Raw genomic sequence first — 23,469 nt, 5'->3', positions numbered from 1 at the left:
AGAAGTGGTGGTCTTACCTGTGCTCAGAGGTGTGTCAGCACTCCTGGGAGACCAGCTCTCTCCCAGTAGGATTTGAGTATGGAGCGCTGTGGCACAGCACAGGATCAGCTCCAGGCACAGATGGAAACTGGAAGGCATACAGCAAGATTTTTTATGTACCACAAAGAAGCTGTGGAATAGGAATTATGAGCTCCAGTATTTTCAGCCCAGGAGCCACATTCATAAAGAGCAGCCCTCCCAACTCTCGATGGATGTTTCAAGGCCAAGCCTGCACTGGAGACAGCAGCAGCAACATTCCCTTTGTGATCGAGGACCACAGCACCCACTGTGTCCAAAATGCCCGAGTCCTTTTCCTTTACACTTGATTGTCTTTTTCTCTTCAACTGGCTGGAGTCTGTTTCCACCCTTTCTGCCAGCTTTAGTTTCCTCTTGTTCCTTTTAAATGCAGCTAAGCTGAATCAGGCTCAGAGGTTCAGTCCATTATCATCAAGGTGGGAGCAAGGCAACATCTAGGCAGACATGGTGCAGGCAGAGCTGAGAGTTCTACATCTTCATCTGAAGTCTGCTAGTGGAAGACTCCTAATTTTTCTTTTGCAAGGAGATATCAGTTGTAGATGGCTGCTTTGTTATGTTCACTTCCTTCTCTCTGCTCAGATCCCATCTGACTTGAACCTGGACAGGTCCTGCACATGCTACCACACTCTTTGGAAGTTCACATGTTCCCAAGGCCTGTTGTGTCTGGAGGGCAGATTGTAAGAATCAGAGGTAATTGTTAGTTTGGGGTCCCATTTCTTTGAAGAGACACCATGACCAAGGACAATATTTAATTGGGGCTGGCTTACAGTTTCAGAGGTTCGGTCTATTATCGTGGTGGGAAGAACAGCAGTGTCCAGGCAGACAGTACTGAAGGAGCTGAGAGTTTTACATCTTGATCAGAAGGCAACCAGGAGGGAACTCTCAAAGCCCATCCCCACAGTGACACACTTCCTCCAACAAATCCACACCTATCCTACAAGACCACACCTCCTAATAGAGCTACTCCGTGAGCCAAGCATATTCAAAGCACCACAGATGACTCAGAGGAAAGAGTATCCTATAGTTTCTTTAAATTTAGGGTATTGTTAATGTTTTTCTCTTAAAGAATTTATATTCTTTTATATAAATGAATTTAAGTGGCTATTGTAGAATGTCATTTATTATAATACACATGACTTCTACATTTTACCTTTTTGTATTTGTGATTGTTGCTTAGCATGCTTTCTCTGCCTTGAGTGTTAGCTACGATATAATCATCATAGGAATGAAGTAATTCCTTAAGACTTTTGAGGTCTGCAGTGCCATATTTTCTGGACGTCTACCTATCTGAGCACATTTGACTCTTTTCCCTCAGGTGAGAACTATCTTCCCTGGTTATAGAAACCTGGGATTTCCAGGCACACTAATGTCCACTGTCCCGCTGCTGTGTCAGCATTTGTTTCTAAGACATGAAAAGTGATGCTTCCCCTCTGGTCTTCTCTAAATAAGTAGTCCTTCTTTTGTTGATTTTACACTGTTGCTCCATCTTAAAATTGTTTACCCAAAACAGTCACAGCAGGCTGCTTCTTTCTTTAAATACTTTCGTGGGTCCGTAGCAATGGCCATTCATTTACACATTGTCTATGATGGTTTTCATGTGCAAGAGGGACCAAAAGCCCCTCCCCTCCCCCAACCTCTACCCAATGCTTGATGCCTGAATTAGTGTCTCTCTTTCCCTTTACAGGGACTTTTGCGCACCCCTGTCCTAGGCTAGCCCAGGGGAACTGGATTCTAGTGAGAGAGCATTTCAAGCCCCTAAAGAGCAGCAGGGTTGGCTGCCATTTTTCAGCTTGAAAACCTTTGAACACATCCCCTAATATCCCAGTACCAATGTGACCTCCTGAAATTTCTCATGACAAACTTGTAAACACTGTTTGGAAATGATAGATACACCAACACCCTCTACAGAGCCAGGGCTGCCACCAGCCATGATTCAAAACCAACCCGCTGGTGCCAATTTCACTCTCTCTGAGGAGGTGAGAGCAGGGGGGGGGGGGGGAGAGAGAGGAGGATGCCATTTCCACATAGCTGTATAAGTTTGGTGCTAGATCCAGCTGTCATATTATTGAAGCTGATGATTTCCTCAGAGCAATGCTTCCTTTAGGGCAGAGCAATCTTGCTAGTGGTGGAGGTTTAATTTATCAGCAGTCTAATTGAATTTGCTCTGTTTGGACAGACTGTAATTTGGTGCTGGTGAGAAGCTCTTTGAACAGTTCTGTTGCTTTGGCTGACAATTATGTGACTTTTAGTTGCTCTCTCTCTCTCTCTCTCTCTCTCTCTCTCTCTCTCTCTCTCTAAGCCATGAAGCTCACACATACATGGCAGATTTATTTTCTCTTCCTCTTTAGGTGTTGTTTCAAATCAGTGCTTGGGTGAGAGCAGCTTAGGCAGACAAGGTAGCTCGTCTAATTCGACTTATGCCAAATTACATTCGGTACAGAGAGTGGAACATTTTAAATCAGAGAATAAAAAATATATATATATACACACATTCTTTTATGACTCCTAATTGGAAAGGTAGCATACTCAGCAGTGACCAGGGCCTGCTGTGGAGATAATTCATCTCCCCAGATGGAGCACTTCGCTCTCAGCTCTCATCACACAGGACCAGGCATACAGGAAGGACTTCCGGCTTTTTTTTTTTTTTTTTTGACAATACAGAATTTAATCTAAATTTGCTTTCTCTTCCAGCTATGAGCATTTAACTTGCATAAATCACTGAGCGAGCAACATGAATTTAAGGCCATTCTGTGGTTGGCTGTTTTCATATGTATCTAGAAATAGTCTCACAATCTTAGCAGGGGAAGAAATTAAGCCCATCTGTTTTGAAGATGTGAAGAGAAGCTAGCTCCCTTTGCCATCGCAGGCTGAAAGCTTTACATGGGTTTCCAAAAGTGTGGACTTCTGTGGGTCAGGCCAGGCCCTTGAGCCCCTGGTTATTTCATTGGTAAACTGAGACGCCGTGTTTAGATTAGAGGCTAGACCCTATGCTAAGCCATCGACATATTAAAATGTTTAATTCTTATAACAACTCCATATGGGCAGGTACTGCTATTAAAATCTACTTTACAGGTGAGAAAACCGAGGCAGGTTCACTTAGCCTGGGCAGAGGCTGCCAAGCTCCTAAATACTAAGTCACTATGCCTTTGTCCCATCCTCACTAGCATCCTTCACCATGAAAGGGAAATTCTCGTCTCCTAGCAACATGAAGTGTCCTCAGCTCACCCGGAGCTCCCACTGTAAATACCCCTATGACAAGGCTCCTGCAGTCCCACTCTACTTCTCCTGATTTTTTTTCTGGGGTTTCTACACCGTTAGGTCATGTGTCAGATGAAATCTACAAATCTACTGACTCTCGTAGTTCCCTGGAGAGGGTGCAAACCAGCAGTGTGTTCGGTTGATCTTTACATTCTGACATCGATTCACAATGTTCCTTGAATTAGGCTCCTTGGAAATACCATTTACCAAAAATGGATGTGTCCTTTGGCAGTGTAGGGATGGGGTCTGCCTGTGGTGGCTTTCACATGGACATTTAGACATCTTCAAGAAAGATGACTAGACCTCGGATCAAAATACTTTGGAATTAGAGGCTCCTGGTGCCTTTTGCTGCTTCCAGACAGATATTTGCAGCACTGAATCTATTGATGAATCATATTCTACAGTTTATAAAACTAATTTCCCCCTCAGCATGGTTAATTTCAAACCTAGAATATGAGAGAAATTCAGTTACCTAGAAAGAGAGAGAAATTTGCCAATTAGTTACCTCTGCCCTTGGTGCTACTTTTTGGTCTTTTATTTTTATTATTATTATTAAATATATTATATCATATAACACAGAAATCTGTGGCATAATTGTTATTAAGATCATGTTGCAGATGAGAAGACTAAGAAGATGAATTGAGGCTGCATAAATAGTTCAGTGGGTAAAATGCTTGCCCTACAAGCCTGAGGGCATGAGTTCTGATCTCCAGCATCCATGTAAAAGCCAGGTCCATGTCCATTACTGGAACACTGGAGTGAGGTCACATGGGTCCCCAGAGTTCACTGGCCAGCTCATGCAGCTGAATCAGTGAGCTCAAGGGTCAGTGAGAGACCCTGTCTAAAAATTAAATAAAAATAAAAATAAGACTGGGACTTATAGAGCAAGACATCTGATATCAACCTCTGACTTCTCCATACGCATGTGTGGACACACACAAGCACCCAAAACGAAACCTCGTTGTTCAACGGTCGTGTATTAAAAGCTGCTCTGAGGAACAGAGGAAGCTTCAGTCTAAACCACTGGAGTGCATTTAGGGTCTATCATATTTAATGGTTTGTAGATGGATTTGATGATAGGCTGGGATTTCTCACATTCAAAATTTGCTGGTGGAACTCTGTAAAATGCAATGTTATCACAAACCTCCAAACACAAAGTGTACTCATCTGAGCCCCTTGATTTGGATCCCTCAGAACTTAGAGAGCACTGCACACAGTCTTTCCATGGAAGAATGGGTGCTTGGGTTTATAGGTCAGGTTGGGGCAGGCAGGAACTGGGAGAACACATGTAAACCAGAACCTTCTCTCTTCAGAACTCAGTTTCCTATGCAAAGACACCAAGAGAGCGACTTACTGAGCTTGCTTAGAATTCAATAGACTCCAGTTTGAGGACTCAAATTAGATGTTTTTACAATTTTTTTTAACATAGGTAGAATTCCTGCTCTCTCGTTTCATTTGGAAGAAACTCCAAAGAGAGTTGACGGCAGTCTCAATGACTTGCTGTTCAAGATGGCTCCATCAACTCAGGTTCCATCTTGCCCCAGTGATTCAAATACTCCACAAAGACTGCTGTTTCTGTTCCAAGGAAACGGGAACAGACATGACCACCTGTGGCCTGTTGGATTCCTGGTGGAAAGTGATGGTGGTGGCTGAAGATGCAGTTTCTAAAGGAGGGTGGAGGCTGAGACCCTGAGGCAGAGAATCAGGAGGCACGCCAAACGAACTGGCAAAGCTAACTTTTAAATGGAGAAAGAAAGTTAACAGCTAGAACAGACCATAAATTAACAGGAGTTTCTTATTCTGGTCCACGCATTTCCTATTCTAGCTTCTTACCAACGTCACACTCTCTTCATTACATGACTTTCCATATGTTTACCAGGGAGGAAAAGTCTTCACTTTCTTACTATCCTTCAAAATTGCCTTATTTTTGGCCTTTCCTGATTCCATTCTAATTATAAGATGAGCTTGCCACGTTCTTTTTGTAAAGAGAATGCTAAGATATTGATTGGCATAGGAAGAAATGCACCAACTACATACCTTTATAATGCATACACAAGGGTACCTATGGTCATTTATACATATATGAATATCCATGGACATAGACCATAGATCTTTCTGAGGATGTTTTATAAGTTTCTTCACAAAGATCTTACATGTCTGTGGGTTTTATTCTTAGTCACCTTTTGTTATTATCATCGTACATTAAAATATAATATTTTAAATTAGTTATAACTTTGCTATATTTTACCTTCAATGAATGTCCGTTTCATTGGCAATGGACTTCTGATGAGCTCTTTTCAGGACTACAAGACCACGTGTTAACAACTCTAATAATAAGGGGAGGAACCATTTAGAACATAATATTTAGAACCATTTAGAACCATTTAGAACATAATATTCTGCTTGACTGTTATCAAAAGAAATTACCGCAAGAATCCATACATAATTATCTTTTTCTACGTTTTTGTGCTTGTTGTAAATGTGTGGCTGTTGGAGTACATTTACGCGAAGGCCAGGTTTGATGCCAGGAATCCTCAGTTGCTCTTCCACATCATCCATTGAGGCAGAGTCTCTCAGTTGAACACGAGCTTGCCCAAAGGCCTGTCCTGCTGTGGTGCCCCAGGCCTGTGCCTGCCAAGACTGAAATTGTAAGTGGGCATCTATACCCACTCGACTCTCACACGGATGTTAGGGTTCTAAACCTTCGAACCTCACTCCTGTTCAACAAGTGCTTTAACCACTGAGATATCTCCCTCAAATAATTATCAAACTATATCTTTCACCAAGAAAAAAAAAAACTAAGCCAATAAAGACTTAGAAAGCAAGCACCAATGAGATTAGTAGGGTTTGGATTCCCTCTCCCTCCCATAATTATAGGATTAGTTCCTTTTGCATCTCTTTGCTCAAAATACATCAAAAAACAACTTAATGAGGAGAGATTTACTCTGGGCTCATGACTTAAGACAGTGTCAGTTCATAAAGATGGGGAAACCTGTGTGGTCCAGCTCAGTGCATAACAGCAAGAGTGTGTGACTGAGGCTATGTTTATCACAACAATCAGGAAGCAGGTCGTGTACAAGGAGAGCTAGGGTTCTTCTTCAAAGGCTCACGTTCAGTGACCTGCTTCAACCAGCCAGGCACGGACTCATCAAGCCTCTGGCCTCCCAAAATAGCATTAGCAGCTGGGGAACACATGTCTGAACCATGATACCATGAAAGATGTTTCAAGTCCACACCAATAGGATTTCCAGGCATGGCCTTACGTCAATTCTTCCTGCATGATATACAAGGCATATCTTTATCCTGAGGGTTTTCTTTTCTTTTCTAAATTTTGCCAGTTTGAGTTGTGAGCTTAGCCCTTAGTGACTTGAGCCATCTCTCCAGCCCTTTCTTCCTTTCTTTTCAAATTTGATTCACATTATTTCTAAATTTATGTTTTATTTGAAAAAACATTGCGTGTGTGTGTGTGTGTGTGTGTGTGTGTGTGTATTCTCTACCTGTTCCTATGTGTGTAGAGTGCTCAGCTGTGTATTTGGTAGCCAGAGGCAGGCATCTTTCTCTCTAGTTTTCCACCATTACTTTCTGAGACATGTTCTATTATTGAATCTGGGTCTGGCTGTTTTGGGCTAGATTGTTTGGCCACCAAGTGTTCAGGATGGTCATGTCTTGTCTCAAGAAACATCTTGAGTTTTGTTTGTTATTTTGACTTTTGCTTTTTATGTCCTAGAAATTGCACCCATGCATCAATAAGCTATATCTCTAGCTCCCCAAAATATTGTTTTAATCCTAAAAATATTCTCATTTTTGTCTCTTTACATTCTCTTCTTTTGCAATTTTATTAGACACATTAAATATTTTCAATGTTTATATTAAGTGTGTTTATTCTGTATTTTTAGTTTTCTATAATTTTCATTTGTTTTCTTTGAGAATCTCAAATACACTGCATTGCACTAAGTATTCCTCACGATTAATGTCATTTGAAATGAATCAAAATGATTTTTTAAAAAATGACAAGATAGTAAAATGGGAAAATGTTTTATTTTTAAAGATTTATTTATTATATCTAAGTACACTGTAGCTGTCTTCAGACACACCAGAAGAGGGCATCAGGTCTCATTACAGGTGGTTGTGAACCACCATGTGGTTGCTGGGATTTGAACTCAGGACCTTTGGAAGAACAGTCAGTGCTCTTAACCTCTGAGCCATCTCTCCAGCCCCCCGGGAAAATGTTTTATACAGAGAAACACAACAGAAATGGAAATAGGCAACTAAGCATAGGAATATGTATGACCATTAGTAAAAGAACAAGTCTTCATACAGTCCTTGCCGACACCATTTTAACTCCTTCTTTCATCTCAGTAAATCATTTTGTAAAATTCTCTGTTTTGTAATCCTGTGATTCCGATGACTTGCATAAGGTCAAATACCAAATGATTGAGCTGGTATTTGAACATCTGGCCTAGGGTCATACCTCCAGACATAATAGCCATGAACAGTGCTCAAATAGAATTCAAAGATTCAGGTCTTCAGTCATGTCGTCACACTTTATGGGTAGCTCATTGTCCTGGCTTTTTTTTTTTTTTAAATCACTATAATAAAATACTCAAACCAAGACTGGGTATCATTGTACACGTCACTTTTTTAGACAGACATGGGAAATGAACTTCCTTTTTATTTTTTAATTTTTATGTATATGTGTGCATGTATGTCTGTGTATCATGTGTGTGTACTGCCCATGGGTCCTAAAAATGGTGTTTGTTCCTGAAGCTGGAGTTACAAGTGATTGTGAGCTACCATGTGAGTGAATTAAACCCAGGTCCTCTGGAAAAGCAGTCAGTGCTCTTAGCCACTGAACCAATCCTCCAGCCATTGTACAGACCCTTAATCCCACTGCTCTGGAGGCAGAAGTAGGTGGATCTCTGAGTTTAAGATCAGTCCAGTCTACATAGTGAACTCCAGACTAGCCAGGGCTCCAGAGTGATACCTGATCACAAAAACAGAAACAAACAACTCTGACCAAGAAACATAAGGAAAGAGAGCTTTATTTTGGCCCATAGCTCTATGTTCTTCGTGGCAGGGAAGTCACGGTGCAATCAAGGGAGCATCTGCAATCAAGAAGTAAGAGGAGATGGAGAGATAACTTGGTGGTTAAGAGCACAGGATGCTCTTCCAAAGAACCTGGTCTTGGTGGCAGCCCACAACTGTTTGTAACTCTAGTTTCAGGGGATCAAATGTTCTTTTCTGACATCCAAGGATAACAGGCACTCATACACAGATTTGCAGGTGTATAAAACATCCATAGAAATACATATTTTAGATTTTTTTCTTCAAGTAATTTATTTATTCACTTTACATCCTGATCACAGCACCCCTCCTCCCATTCTTTCCCTCCTTTCAGATCCCCTCCCCTTCTCCTCTGAGAAGGGAGGGCACCACACACACACACCTTGTATACCAACTGACCCTGGCACATCAACTCACTGAAGGACTAAGCACATCCTTTCCCACTGAGGCCATACAAGGCAGTCCAGTTAGGGGTATAGGATCCACAGACAGGCAACATAGTCAGGGACAGCCCTGCTCCAGGTGTTGAAGGACCCATATGAAAACCACCAAGCCACACATCTGCTATGAATGGGGTGGAGGGCTAAGTCCAGCCTATATATGCTCTCTAGTTCATGGTTCAGTCTCTGAGAGCCCCCAAGGGTTGAGGGTAGTGACTGTGTTGGTCTTGCAGAGTCTCTATCCCCTCTGGGTCCCTCAATCCTTCCCCTAACTCTTCCATCAGACCCTCCAAACTCCCTCTAGTGTTTGGCTATGGTCTCTGCATTTGCTTCAGTCAGATGCTGGGTGGAGGACATTTATGCTAGGCTTCTGTCTACAAGCATAACAGAGTATTATTAATAGTGCCAGGAATTGATTCTTGCCCATGGGTTGGGTCTCAAGTTGGGCCAGTTATTGGTGGTCCATTCCCTCAGTCTCTGCTCTATCTTTGTCCCTGCACTTCTTGTAGGCAGGACAAATTTTGGGTTGAAGGTTTGTGGGTGGGTTGGTGTTCTGTTTTTGTTGTTGTTGTTTGTTGTTTTTTAGCTATTTTCATCATTTACATTTCAAATGCTATAAGTCTCCTATACCCCCACTCTGCTCCCCTACCCATTCACTCCCATTTCTTGGCCCTGGCATTCCCCTGTACTGGGGCATATAAAGTTTGCAAGACCAAGAGGCCTCTCTTCCCAGTGATGGCCTCCTAGGCCATCTTTTACTATATATGCAGCTAGAGACACGAGCTCTGGGGGTACTGATTAGTTCATATTGTTGTTCTTATCCTGCTGCTAGGAGTCCTGCCTGGCTATAGGGGGTGGCTACAAGCACCCAGAGATAATGCTAGTGCTCAGCTCTCTGTCTCCACATCCTACAGTCCAGGATTCCCCATCTAGGAAATGGAGGCACCTAGGTGAGAAGATCATACCACTTCTATTAGCATAATAAAAATACTTGCCACTCTGCCCCCGCCAAGCCATGCCCAGAGGCCCATCTCCCAGGTGAGTCTAGATCCTGCCAAACTGGTAGTTAGTACTAACCATCAGATTGAATCTGTCACCACATTGGAAATATAGATATAAGCAGAAATGTCAATGAGACAGGACAACTCCAAGGCCTCTGCTCTTAAATGAAAATTATGTTTGTGGACAGATCTCTTTCCCTTCATCCTGTTATACTCCATACACAACTCAAGACTCCAGGAGAGAATCCTCCTTGCTTAGCTGGGAAAATGTTAATGAAGCAGTGAGATCTTAATTTCATCTAAAAAAAAATCTTCACATTTCACACTGCCGTTGGAATATGGGAAAATAAAAATATTTACAGGCTTCTCAGAAATGCAAATCTTCACATAGGGAAATTAGGCAGAATCATGTCAAATTAAAAATACACACGTTCTATGGGCCCTTGGTTCTATTTATAGATATATTCTTTAGAAAAACTCTGCAGGTAAGATGACTATAGCAATTTTCATGGGAAAATGGTTTGAAAAGTGAAACCCCAGAAACTGCATGTAAATACTAATTTGTTTTAATATATACTATAAATACAAGAGATATATTCATAAAATTAAATCCAAAGTAATAAAACATCATAAATGTCCTTACAATAAAAGGAAGCTACAGAAGATATTAGTGACTTTTAATGATAGCTAATTTTATATATGTGTTTATCTATACAAAACAGTATTACACACTGTTCACAATCTTTGAGTTAATATGAAAACTATAGAGGGCAGAACAGGGGGTCAAGTGTTATCACAGTAAGAGAGAAGTGAGGCAAGGGGGTAAGAAAAGTCTTTGAGACTCTGGAATAATTCTGAAAATATGAGAAGTGGACTCAGTCATAGATGCAGTGCTTGCCTAGCAATTATGAAGCCCTGGCTTGATTCCTAGCACCATAAACAAGCAGAAAACAAAGGTGAGGGCTGCTGAGATGGCTCAAGGTTAACAGTGCTTGCTGTGAAAGCAGAAGGACCAGAGTTGGGATCCCTATCACCTACTTAAAAGCTAAACAGAGCTGCACATGCGCCTAGAACTCCAGTGGTGTGGACAGGGAACAGGGATGAATGGTAGATAGAGCAGAAGCCCCTGGTTTTGACAATGCACATAGGCATGTGTAGACACACACACACACACACACACACACACACACGCGCGCGCGCGAGAGTAAGAAAGGGAAGGTAGAAAATGTGAGTGATACCTTCCTATATTCTGAAAATAGTTACACTAGAAAAGGCTTCGTGAGTATATTGTTGGTTAATTTTGGACAAATTTTAGTCAAAAACAAATAACCTTCACAGTAGTCCTAGAAGCTAGTATTTCTATAGGTAAAATTTGTAATACAATATTTAATTCTCTACTGAAGAAACAGATGCCAAATTATTATGGTCTTGGACACATAATGTATAGAAATACAGTTTTTGATGTCAGCAGATGAGGATGTTTTTATAATGAACCAGAGACTTTGCACACTATCAAGGCAATATGGTAAAAATTCCAGGCAGGGTGTTATAACCTTAGAATATTAAATATTATCTCCACAGTAACCATGATAAATATGTATAGAATGTATACAAGAAGAAATTAGAGAATTAAAATATTTTCCTACAAAAGTGAACTAACTATAAAAAGAAATTGTGTAGACCATGAAGCAATGAAAATACCCATATTAGAGAAAACAGACCACAGGGGGAGAATAGTCTAACTGTAGGCTGCCTACAAGAGATTCAGTAGATCTAAGAGCACACATAAGTTGAAACTAAAAGTATATAAAATGATAATAATAAAATGGAACTACTGTATGAGTCAGTAATCCTTTGGGGCATCTACCTAAAGGAAAGCCACTACCTGACAGATGCCACACAACCATGTGCAATGCATTATCAATCATAAATATCAGGATACAGAAGCAACCAACAGAAGAAAGGACAAAGTTTAACACATGTATACAATGGATTGCTATCCAGCTTTGCAGAACATGATCATGCATTTGTCATAAAAATGAGTGAAATTGGAAGCCACCATGCTAAGTAAAATAGCCCAGAGGCAGAAAGTTAATAATTTGAATTCTACTTGGGATTGTTGCTAAAAGTAGATTTCAGATGTCTTATCCCACAAAATGTGAGGCAAAGGACACACTAATTTGATTGCTATTGTAGCCACTTCATTATCTGCATGTACATCAAGACATCCCATGTTCATGAAGTAGGAGACAATATCACTAAGGTATCAGTACTACCCAAGGCAATCTTCAGATTCAATGTTAATTGCTGTCAAAACCCCAGGGATGTTTTGTATAAAAACAGCATTTCATCCTAACATCCTTTAGAATCTCAGAGGCCCAATCAATAAGACCATCTTGTTAAGAACAATGCTACAGGATTCCTATTTCCTGACTCCTACTTTGTCACATAGATGCTGTCATCAAGACTGTATGATACTGACAAAAAGTTGGACGTATGGCTCAGTGGAATGCAGCGCAGGCCAGTCCTCATGTGCATGTAAAATCGATTTTCACAAGGGAGTCAGGACCAGAAGGACACAATGTCCTTTCAACGAATGATAGTGAGGATATCAGATGTCTACATGTAAAGGGGAACCGTACAAATACAGTTTGTTTAATTTTGAGAGTTGACTATATGGGTACTTTATTTACATCATCCCTCCCCTCCCCCATCTCTATGTCTTCTCTTATCCGTCTCCCTCCTTCCTGTGTTTTACTGAGATCTTCCTGTTGCTCATATGTGCTTAAGGCTGACCTATTGGGATAGGTTGGGGGGGGGGCACTAATTACTGGAGAAGACTGTTTCTACTTTCTGCATCCCCCAGAATAAAGGTAATGAGATCATTAAATACTATATTCCTCATGAGCTCATGGGGGTCATGAAGCTCGAGAGACACGCAGTACCCGGTCCAAAGTCGGAACACAAATTAAGGATGTGAAAAGTGGGTTCTACCCCACTCCCATTCAAACCATCTGAGTCAGACTTGCTAGAGACCTCAAGTAGATACCTTGGGTTAATTTTGCATCTACATAACTGCAAATGAAGGAAACACACAATGGATGCCCCTGGAACTAGAAGGGGGGTTCTCTAAAGATACAAGTCTTCCACTAGGCTGGACCACAGAAACTGAGCAGTAAAAACATGTGCATTAAATTACACTGAGCTTAGCTAAACCCAACGGTGTTTAAGTATATTGCTGGAGGCAACGATAGATGATATAACATCATGGAAGAAAAAGGAACCCCTTTTTTTCCAGAGCTGGTAAAACCGAGGGACCCATAATCCCACACAGTCTCAGTCTTCCCACTGTCAAGTAAAGTAGATGTCACTGTAGAACCATGGAACTCACAAAGCTTAAAACAAAAATGAACCCAAAAGCCCGGGATGCAGCTCAGTTGCGGAATGCTTACCCAGCACGCGCAAAGCCTGAGCTATCCCTACTTTGGATCACTAGCTAGTACCATTACATCGCAGTGGCGCATGCCTATAATCCCAGTACGAAGGAGGTGGAGACAGGAGATCAAAAATTCAAGATCACAAGTTGATAGCACATATCAGGTCAGCCAGAGATATATGAGACCTTGGCAAGGAAAAGAAAAAAGGAAAAGGAAAGAAACAAAAAAGCAAACACAAAAGCTAAGACCCTTTGTCACTTAAAATGTCATTTTTCTCATAAGTTCTTTACAGCTAGGAGGAAATGTATTTATTTACTATTATGAGTTCTTTCATTCTGCTCAAACTAAATTGAGGAAACATTTACCTCCTAGTAAAACACATTGTTGTTGCCTGGCAGTGGTGGAGCATGCCTTAATCCTCAATAGTTAACGAGACAGAGGCAGGCGGATCTCTGTGAGATCCAGGCCAGCCTGGTCTACAGAGTGAATTCTAGGACAGCAGGACAGAGAAACCTTATCTACAAAACCACAAAAGCACAAAGCAACCAAACCAAACAACAAGCGACAAAACCTTTAAGTTCTGTGTAAGCAAATCTTTCAATAAATCCTTACTTTACTAGGATTTTTCCTTCCAGTATTTTCTGGTGTGCCTTTCAGTCCCTGTGTTCATATTTCCTTTAACATGTCACTTTTCCCAGTGACAAGTACCCTAAAGGGGCCTGTTTCTCACAGCAGCATGTCAGAAATGATAAGCTTTCTTTAGTTATACACAGCTAAACTTGGACTTTAAACACCGGCCTCTCCAGACTATTACATGCTTACAAATCTTTGTTTAGCTGTCATTTGAGGAGTGGGGGGGTGGGGGTGGGGTGTACAAATCAATTGAACCAGGAATTGTTCCTCTTTTGAATTAACTAGGAAAACTTTCTCATCTCTATTCCTTTTATAGGCCCAACCCGTAGTCTGTTTAAACTTCTCTGAACAGCACCAGGTAACTGGATTGCACAACTTCACATCATAGGAGACACAGTGCTTTGAGCTGAAATTAACCATACCTCTCCAAGTGAGAAAGACCATGAATATGAAGCCCATGCTAACATAGTGATGTAAATTGTCCTTATTTGTAATGAAGCAAGCACATAATAGCCTTTAAATTAAGATCATAGTGCATTTCCTTGATTGCTCAAATTCTTATTAACACAACTAGAGGATTGTCCTCGATCAACCTCCTGATCATTCACAAAATGTCATCGTACATAGGCTCTCAGTTTTTCCCACTCACTTTTTACCTTTACAGAATGTTATTATTATTTTATTAAGTGGCATATGCCTGGGTATTTCTACAAAAGGGAGAGGAAAGAAAAGGGTTGGGGTATGGAATAGAAATTAGTAATTATGCTCTGCTAAGCGCATCATAGCTGTCCAGCTGGCACAATTAGAGAAATAGCTGATCAGTTCCAGTTATTGGTTCTGCTAACATGTTTGTTCACGGTTACTTCTTGTCTAATTAGTTTTTTTCTGCTTTCTTAGTCTAAAAGCATACCTTTCCAGACGGGGCTATTTTGAAACATTAGTGAGCAAAGCTTCCTTTGGTAGCTTTTGACATTTTTTTTTTGTATGCAATAGTTTCCCTATTCATTTATTCATTTAGCCAGGAGATGGCCTGAAAGCAAGACTTTCCTCTGAATTCCTTATTGAATTTCAAATCTGGATTTTACAAGCTTCTCTTTTTAATGGATATATCAGCGGCAGCGTTGGTACAGCTGCATCGGGAGTTGTTGTCATCAGAAAATGCCATGGTACCAGAGCTGTCTCCACAAATTGGGGCGAGCTTGGGAACGCCTGAAAGATGCTTGCCACCCGTCTCCCTTGGTGAAGCTCGTGAGAAGCATTCCTTCTGCCTTGTGCTGCATTGGAGAACAAAACTCGAGGTCATTTCTGTCTCCTAAATGCAGATTATACAAAAAAGAAAAATATTTGATTTTTTTTTTGTTTGGTGGTGGTGGTGGTGGTGTTATTTTTGCTTGCTTATTTGTTTGTTTGCTACTAAAATTTTAAAAGATTGAAACTGAAAATGTAGCCTTAATTTCTGGGACAGAAAGCCAGTAGACACTGTCCTAGGAAGGCCTCTCTCCAGTGCAGTAGAGCATATGGCGCCAGAGTCTTTGCCTTCGTCAAAGTTGATGAAATATAGCTTTAAAATATGGCAGCAGGGGAGGGAGCGAAACTGGAAAGGGGATAACATTTGAAATGTAAATAAAGAAAATATCCAATAAAAAGAAATGTGGCAGCAGATGCAAGTGTGAAATGGATGTGAAACACTAGGGACTCAGAAGAACGGGTTACCAATAAAGTTCACTCTGGCTCTGTGGAGGGTCTCACTAGTGATGGCAGCTGTCACCCAAACTGGAGGACACTGGTGGGCTGTCAGGATTTTAACCACTCCCATGACAGGAACCAAGTAAATGCTGCTCTTTGAAAAGTTTGTCTTTCAATTCAAGGTTTAGAAACAAGAGGCTTTGTTTACCTGAGTATTAAGCTGGCAGGGAAGAGTGTTCCAGTAGAGATTTCTCCTCTCAGTAAGACGGGACCATGTTGCTCCATTTCTATCTAGTTGGTATGGTCACTTATAAAGCTTCCAAACCATATAGGATGAGACATTTTTTTTTGTCTGAAACAAAAGAGCATCCTGCAGATTACAATATTCCATTAGCTTTACAGCTTTGCTTTAGCACTGTGTGGAGGCACAGGGACACTTTGATTCAAACCAAAGAAAATTAATTTTCACTTTTTCACTGCATTGGCCATGGCAAACTAGTAATGGCAGAGCCACTGCACCATGAAAATGACACAAGAATGCTGAGTTTTATTCTCTTCAGGGAGAAGAAAGTAGACAATTAAACTCTTTAACATCACCTACTTCCATCCTATCCAACTGCCAAGGACTGAAATTAGAAATAGAAAAAGAAAATAAAACAAGGACCAAAGAAAGAATATATTTAACCTGTTGATTTTAATTTTTAAGAAAATTCTATGTTAATTAGACTTAAATAGTATATACATAATTGAAACAAAAACTGAATTCTATCAAATCAGAAATAAATAGTTAAAGTTAAAAAAAAAAAACAGTCTTCAACAAAGGCAGATGATAATCAAAAGCTAGAATTAACCAACCATGATACAAAGGCCAAATCTAGCCTACTGTCTGTTTTTGTAAATAAAGATTTTTGGGAGTACAGCCATGTTTCTTGAACACTGTGGCTACTTTTGCATTATAGTAGCAGATCTGTGTAGCAGCCACAAAGATGTATGTCCTACACAGCCTAAAATATTTACCACTGGGCTTCCTAACTGTGATTGAAATAGAAAATGTCTAGACATTTTCCTCCCTTGTAATAATTCCTTTAAAAGACAAAGTAAGACAGACGTTCTTTTTCTCCTTTTTGTTTCTGTGTTTGTAGTAAGCAACTGTCCAGGGAAAATAACATCAACTTAAGATGGCAAGCTATTTCCACAAAGGAATCGAGATCAGAATAAGCTGCCAGTGGGAGAGGAGGTCCTCCCTAGGAGAGAGCCTAGCAATTGGTTGTCCAGTGCCCAAGTCAGCCTTGAAAACATACACACAGGCCGCAATATATAGACTGAGCAGGTTATATTTAGGAATATGTGTGTATCTACACATGCATATATGCATACAATAACAATTAGTAGAAGGAAAGGCCATGAATTTGAAGGCGATTGGGGAAGGGTTTATGGGAGGCTCTAGAGGGAGAAGGGGGAAGGGAAGAATGTTGTAATGAAATTATCGTCTCATAAATATATTAAAATTGAGATGTGGTAATACCTCTGAAGAATTAAAAGCCACGAGCTGTTAACTAAGCAGGGGCACTATGATCAGCAAGGGGCGGCTACCGACCTTTCTAGTGTTTGTGTTCATTGTCTGTTATTGAGACAGAGTCCACTGTATCCTAAGCTGGCCTTGAACTCACTAGATAAACATGACTTTGAACTCCTGATTCATCTTACCTCCACCTTCCAAGTGATAGGATTACAGGCATTCAACTGGTTTATATGGTGCTGGGGACCGCACCCAAGGCTTCGGGCAAGCCACGCCAAACCTACAACCTGAGCTATATCTCTTGCCCTGTCTTCACATCTGTTTATTTAGTCTCTTGCCTATTGGTGATGCTCCAATGACATCAAAAATCTCCTGATCTTACTCCTTTCTCTGCCAGCTACTCCCTCAGCCTTTTCTTCACGCTGTGCATGGCTTCTGCTTGTTCCCATTGTGTGCATTCGATCATCTACTCCTCAGAGTTTCTTCACAACTGTCATCTGCCCTCCCAGCAATCCTGTCTCTGCCTCATTCCCACCAGAGGCGCTTTACCATTTTGAGTCTTCCTTCTTCCTCCTTTTAAGTGTATCCATGAGAGAGACCCCAAACTCCATTCGCTGGAGTTGGTGACTGATAGGATAAGGACCCCATACCCCTCCTTACTCCAGCACTGGATTTCATTGCAGGAAACTGATAACACAACACCTGTCGATGTCTCATCGAGTAGGAATGGTACAGCCACCTTGAGTGCTGTGTGGCTGTGTTGGCCACTGTGACACACAGATCACCCTCCCAAAGCTGTTCAAAGCCTTTAACTAAGCTCCTGACCATGCCTGAGACCTTGATATACATGCTCCCAACTTGACTTGTTCTTTCGCCTTTTGTTTGAATCTATGAGTAAAGCCTACATCTTGGAATGTTCTGATGCTAGCCCATTGATTCACTTGAAAAGAAAAAAAAAAGCTAAAAAGCTTCCTTAAAACTACATATCCCAGCATGCTTTAGTCCTACCTTTGTTGGTCTTCCAGCCATTTGCTGTTCTCCCCTGTTAGCTCTTTGTTTCAGGCCCAGGCCTCCTTGCTTGCTATGCTAAAGCCTTTGCACTTTTTGATTCTTCTGTCTGATCACTTCTATGGCTTACTTTCCTCACTTCTTGCAAGTCTCTGATCATATGCCAAGTTCAGTCACTCTCACAGACCTCACCCTCAACCACTCTCCTAGCTTTCTTTTCTGTTGCTCTGTTGCCCTGATAAAACCCAGACGAGAAGCAATTGGGGGGGGGGGCGTTATTTGGTTTATGGATTACAGTTTGTCATCAAGGGAAGCCAGGACAAGAATGGAAGCAGAGACTATGGAGGAATATCGCATACTGGTTTGCTCAGTGACCTTTCTTACCTAGCCCATCTATCATGATGTGGTACCTCCTGCAGTGGGCTGGGCCCTCCATCATCGTGGAGCAATTGAGAAAATGTCCCTCAGGCCAATCCAAAGGAAAGCAATTCTTCCAGTGAGACTTCTTCTTTCTAGGTATGTATAAGTTTCTGGTGAATTGACAAAAGCTAACTATGATTACCCACTGTTAATCACCCACTAAGATCCAGCATCAGCAACTCTACTTTGACCCTTGACTCCACATAGCTAATTAGTAGAAGTGTGTTTCTTCACTCCTACTGTGTCCTCTATTCCATGGGTTTCATCCCATATTCAGAAGGTCCCTTTTCCATCCCAAATTTTACATGTAGTCGGGCCTTTGTTACGGTACTCCTTATGACCGAACAGCATTGCTGCCCAGCTGTCTGGAAATCCACTGGTGGTCTCCTTGGTTCACCCCTACCGAAGCTTCCAGATGGCACAACATTTCCAGACAGCAAATCCAATACATGTAAAGCAGGAGCAGGCCTCGGTCCTCCTCGCTTGCAGAGGAGAGGCCCTCCGGAGGGAGCCTCATTATATAGCCATATGACAGCTCTCTCCCTTGGCATATGGGTTGGGAATTGGGATGGCTGTCACCCCACTTAGTTCCTAAATTGCTAAAGGGCAAAAGAGCATTTCTTTGGACCAGGTAAAACCTCACAATGGCTAGCACAGTGCTTTTTTCTCCTATTAAGCATTCATTGCAGAAGTACTGGGAGACACTGGAAATTAGGGAACAAAGAAAGAGGGCAATGCCTTGGTTATTTGTCTAGAATCATCATCATTAAATAGTAGGCTTAGCCGAAGGCACTATTTTGAGAACACATTCAATAAATGTACAGAAAGATGCAAATATAATTAGTGTATATGCACAGGAGGGACCTTTTTGTTTTCATTGAAAAACTGAATTGTTATTCCAGTAAGCATCAGCTATTTAGTATATTTTGCCAATTTTGTCATATCATATGCAGTTACTAATTTAAAACAAAAACACAGACTTCTGAGGAGCTACCAGCTTTTAAATGTGATGGTATATAACCAGACAAAGTTGCTCAATGAGTAAAACTATGAATCATGAGAGTGCTAATATTTTTTACAAATATAATTATTTAAATATAGCAAACAAGGAGCTCTCACTCTCAGCATAAAAGTACCAAATTAGCGCATCTGGGTTGTGATCTGCTAGAATGATTTGCTTTGATTTAATTCATTTTTTATTTAATTTTTACTTATTTATTTTACATCCTGCTTACTGCTCCTCTCCCGGTCACACCCTCCTACAATCCTTCTCCCCATCCCCCTTCCCTTCTCCTCTGAGCAGGTAGGGGTCCCCCTGGGTATCCCCTCACCCTGGCACATCAAGTCTCTCTGTGGCTTGGTGCTTCCTCTCCCACTGAGGCCAGACAAAGCAGTCGAGCTAGAAGAACATATCTCATATACAGGCAACAGCTTTTGGGATAGTCCCACCCCGACTCCAGGTGTTTGAGACACACATGAAGACCAAGCTAATACATAAGTGCGGGAGGCCTAGGCCCAGCCCATGTATGCTCTTTGGTTGGTGGTTCAGTCTCTGAGAGACTCAAGGGTCCAGGTTAATTGACTCTGTTGGTCTTCCTGTGGAGTTCCTATTCCCCCTGGGGCCACAATCCTTCCTCCTATCCCAAAAGTGGGATCTTAATGGCTTTTTATCTAAGTGACTTCACCATCTTTTCTTGTAAGACCCAATGTGAATCAAATCACCACAGAAAAGCCAATGTGTTCATCCATGCCTGTTACCTTTATCCTATTTTTATACTAATGAATTTGTGATTTTTCTAGAATTAAATATGAGACATAGACTTTCCAGAACCATCTTCTAATCTTGAAATTTTCAAATTTAATTGGAGTGCAATCAAGCATCTTGTGTACTTATTTTTTTCAACTCTCATATTATATGGGGAAATCAAAGCAAAAACATCAGCAACAAAACCACAGAAAGAAACCAATGGTGTGAATAGATCAAAAAGTCTTTGACTTTAGGAAGAGTAAGAGACTGATTGCTCACTGCAGGATCCTTGCGATACCAGTTACAGCTACAGCATTGCTAGCTATTCTGTAGCTATCATAGACTCCACATCACTTGTTCTTTTTCTTCTTCTTCCATCCTTATAGAGCACCTACATTCCTTTCATACCACATAGTCAATTAACCAATTGTCTTATCAATTGAAAAGATGAGGCAGAATATTTAACCAAACGTGTCCAGTTCCCAGGATCCAGCCATGCCCTTTCCATCCCAGGCCTGCTCAGCACCATCACTTCATCCCAGTCCCCTGCATTGTCCCTGCATCTGCGCCACCCCTACCCCACAACTACTCACAGAAGAACTTCTGGTCTCTAAACTCACAACATACTGAGTCCTTGGGCATGGGATGGAGCTGCAATGGTGCGACAATGAGAAAAGTAATGAATGCAGCACGAATTGGTAACTTGAACATGGTTTTTGGGTTTTTTTTTTTTCCACACATGCAGGGGATTAATGCAATAGAGACAAGCTGATGAATGCTCTCCTAGTTGGGGACTGCTTCCTCAAAGTGGAGATGAATGCTGTTGGGATCCCAGAATTATAATCTGCAAGAAACACACTGAAGGTAGACACATAATAATACTAATTAATAATAATAATTGTACTAACTCATCCTTAAGTTGAGGGTTTGGAGATACAGCAGTTTTGAGAGCTGGTGAAGACTATGGTCCGTCAGCAACATCTCTCTTCCTCTTTTTCTACTTTACTAGAAAATTCTAGCTGGGCAAAGTATGCACTACCTTGAGAGTATATTTTCTCACCCTCTTTAGTAAGCGAGGCTCAGCTAAAAGGCAAGGACTTCATTAATGAGGTATGGGGTTAAGTGCACCTCTCCACGTAGGTCAAGCAGCATGCCCCTGGCTTCTTCCTTTTCACATCAAGCCCGAGTCTGGAACAGGGGGCCACTGTCTTCAAGAATATAGCAAGACCTTAAGGATGTCAGGTGTGCAATGAAGAGAGCATCAGTCCAGTGCAGCTGAAGTACTTGATATCTTGGCTGTTTAGAGACTACACAAGGAGACTGTAAAGTTTCTATCTCCTTTTAGCCATTGTATTTTAGACCTGTCACTAAAACCGATAAGACTATATCTTGCTACTCAAGTACTAATAAAAATGAAGATGGAAGATTTCCAAAGAGTAAAAAGTTTTCCCTGTATATAATTTAGCACTAATAACTGCATTTATCCATTTAAATCAATATTCTTGGTCCAAACAACACAAGAAAGGCACATGATCATGGGGAGAAATAGATGAATTGCTTGCTAAGGTTTCACAAGAGTGTATCTACACAGACAACAAGTATATGAAAAGGTACTCACCCTCATTATCAGATGACACAATACCAAAATACTCCACCAAAGCTTCCAGAATGGCTGAATTTAAAGCCATTGGCACACAAATTGTTGGTGACACTATAGCCCTCAAAATTTTCTATGCTGCTTACTAATGGAAAACAAAAGAAGCAAAAAAGCCCCACAAACAAACAAACAACCCGGTTCCAATGATGTTTTCAGATCTCTGCTGGCATGCATTGAAATTTGCATATTTTATGTCTCACAGTATGAGTTAATTTTGTTGCTGTGATAAAATACCATGACCAAAAGCAACTTATGAAAGAAAGAGATTATTTGGGACAATGGCAGTAAGCAGCTATCTCAGGAAGCTGAGAGACTATATCTTCTATTGCACACAGGAAACATAGAGTGCCCTACTGGACATGGAACAAATCAATAAAATCTCAAAACCTACCCCTAATGACATACTTTCTCCAGACTCCACCTCCTAAAATTTCCATCACCCACTTCCTAAACAATAGCACTTCCTTGAGATGAAATGTTCAAATAGGGCTAAGAGAGCTAATAGGGACATTTCACATTTAAAATGCAACAATCCATTCCTGGCCCCACAGGCTCATGACCATCTCATAGTGAAAAATACATTTAGTCCAACTTCTAAAGTCCCCAAGTCTTTAACAGTCCGAACACTGTTCAAAAATCCAAAGCTTAAAGTCTCTTGCGTCTCAAGGCTTGCTATTCTGAGAAAGTGACTGTTACACAAAACAGCTTAGGCGAATCTCTCAAGCATAACAGCAATAACCGACGCTATACACAGGAAGCAGAGAGGATGCCTTGACCATCACACCAAGCAGCTTTTCCAGCCATACTGAGTTCAGGATCCTAGAAAATTCTGGCTCGGGACTTCCTTTTGCTGCTTGATCCTTTTAGGGCATTAACACAATGAGGACATTTAACATTTACACATTCTTCTTCCTAATCTAGTTTAGCAGAATAAATTAGAAGCAAGGACTAATCAACAAATTGTCAAAAGAGACTTTGCAAGGCATTCCGTCAGAATACATTGTTTCCATTCCTGTAACAGAATTCCTGAGAAAATCAACTGAAGAAAGGAAAGGTTTAACTTTGGCTCAGAGTTGCAAAGGTTTCTGGTAAGTGGTAACTTGCCTCCGTTGTTTCCAGACCTGAGATAGAGCAGAGCCTCATGGTGGAGACTGCATAGGGAAACTGAACCACTTAACTCCTGGAAAGCAGCAGTTATAAAACAAACAAGAACAGCTGATGAGATGGTTCAGTGGGTAAGAGCACTGACTACTCTTCCGAAGGTCCTGAGTTCAAATCCCAGCATCCACATGGTAGCTTACAACCACCTATAATGGGATCTGACACCTTCTTCTGGTGCACCTGAAGACAGCTACAGTGTATTTATGTAATAAATCTTTGGGCCAGAGCAAGCAGGGACTAAACGGGGGAGGTTGACCAGAGTAAGCAGGGCCAACCAGAGGGAGCAGAGGTTCTAAAATTCAATTCCCAACAACTACATGAAGGCTCACAACCATCTGTTCAGCTACAGTATACTCGTATACA

The 23,469-nt window shown here is 41.1% G+C and overlaps 1 long non-coding RNA gene across 9 annotated transcripts in view; it reads right to left on the bottom strand.

Annotated features, from left to right (window-relative positions):
- Gm32793 overlaps positions 1–23,469 on the bottom strand; it is an 80,193-nt gene that overhangs the window by 31,252 nt on the left and 25,472 nt on the right. For 2 of the 9 annotated variants that reach the window (XR_373555.4, XR_373558.4), the window contains 2 exons: positions 15,803–15,946; positions 11,067–15,182 (listed from right to left, as the gene is read on the bottom strand). The exons of 2 other annotated variants lie outside the window; for them this stretch is intronic. This is a non-coding gene — a long non-coding RNA (predicted gene, 32793). Of the gene's footprint in view, positions 1–3,848; positions 8,439–11,066; positions 15,221–15,802; positions 15,947–18,505; positions 19,807–23,469 lie in introns of those variants that run through there. 5 more of the 9 variants (XR_373557.4, XR_001779007.2, XR_003947885.1 and 2 more) reach the window with 5 other exon arrangements.

Source organism: Mus musculus, chromosome 1 (genome assembly GCF_000001635.26).
Source record: "Mus musculus strain C57BL/6J chromosome 1, GRCm38.p6 C57BL/6J".
In the NCBI taxonomy this organism is placed as follows: domain Eukaryota; kingdom Metazoa; phylum Chordata; class Mammalia; order Rodentia; family Muridae; genus Mus; species Mus musculus.
The sequence above is the reverse complement of the archived record's forward strand: the minus strand, read 5'-3'. Positions and strand labels throughout refer to the sequence as shown.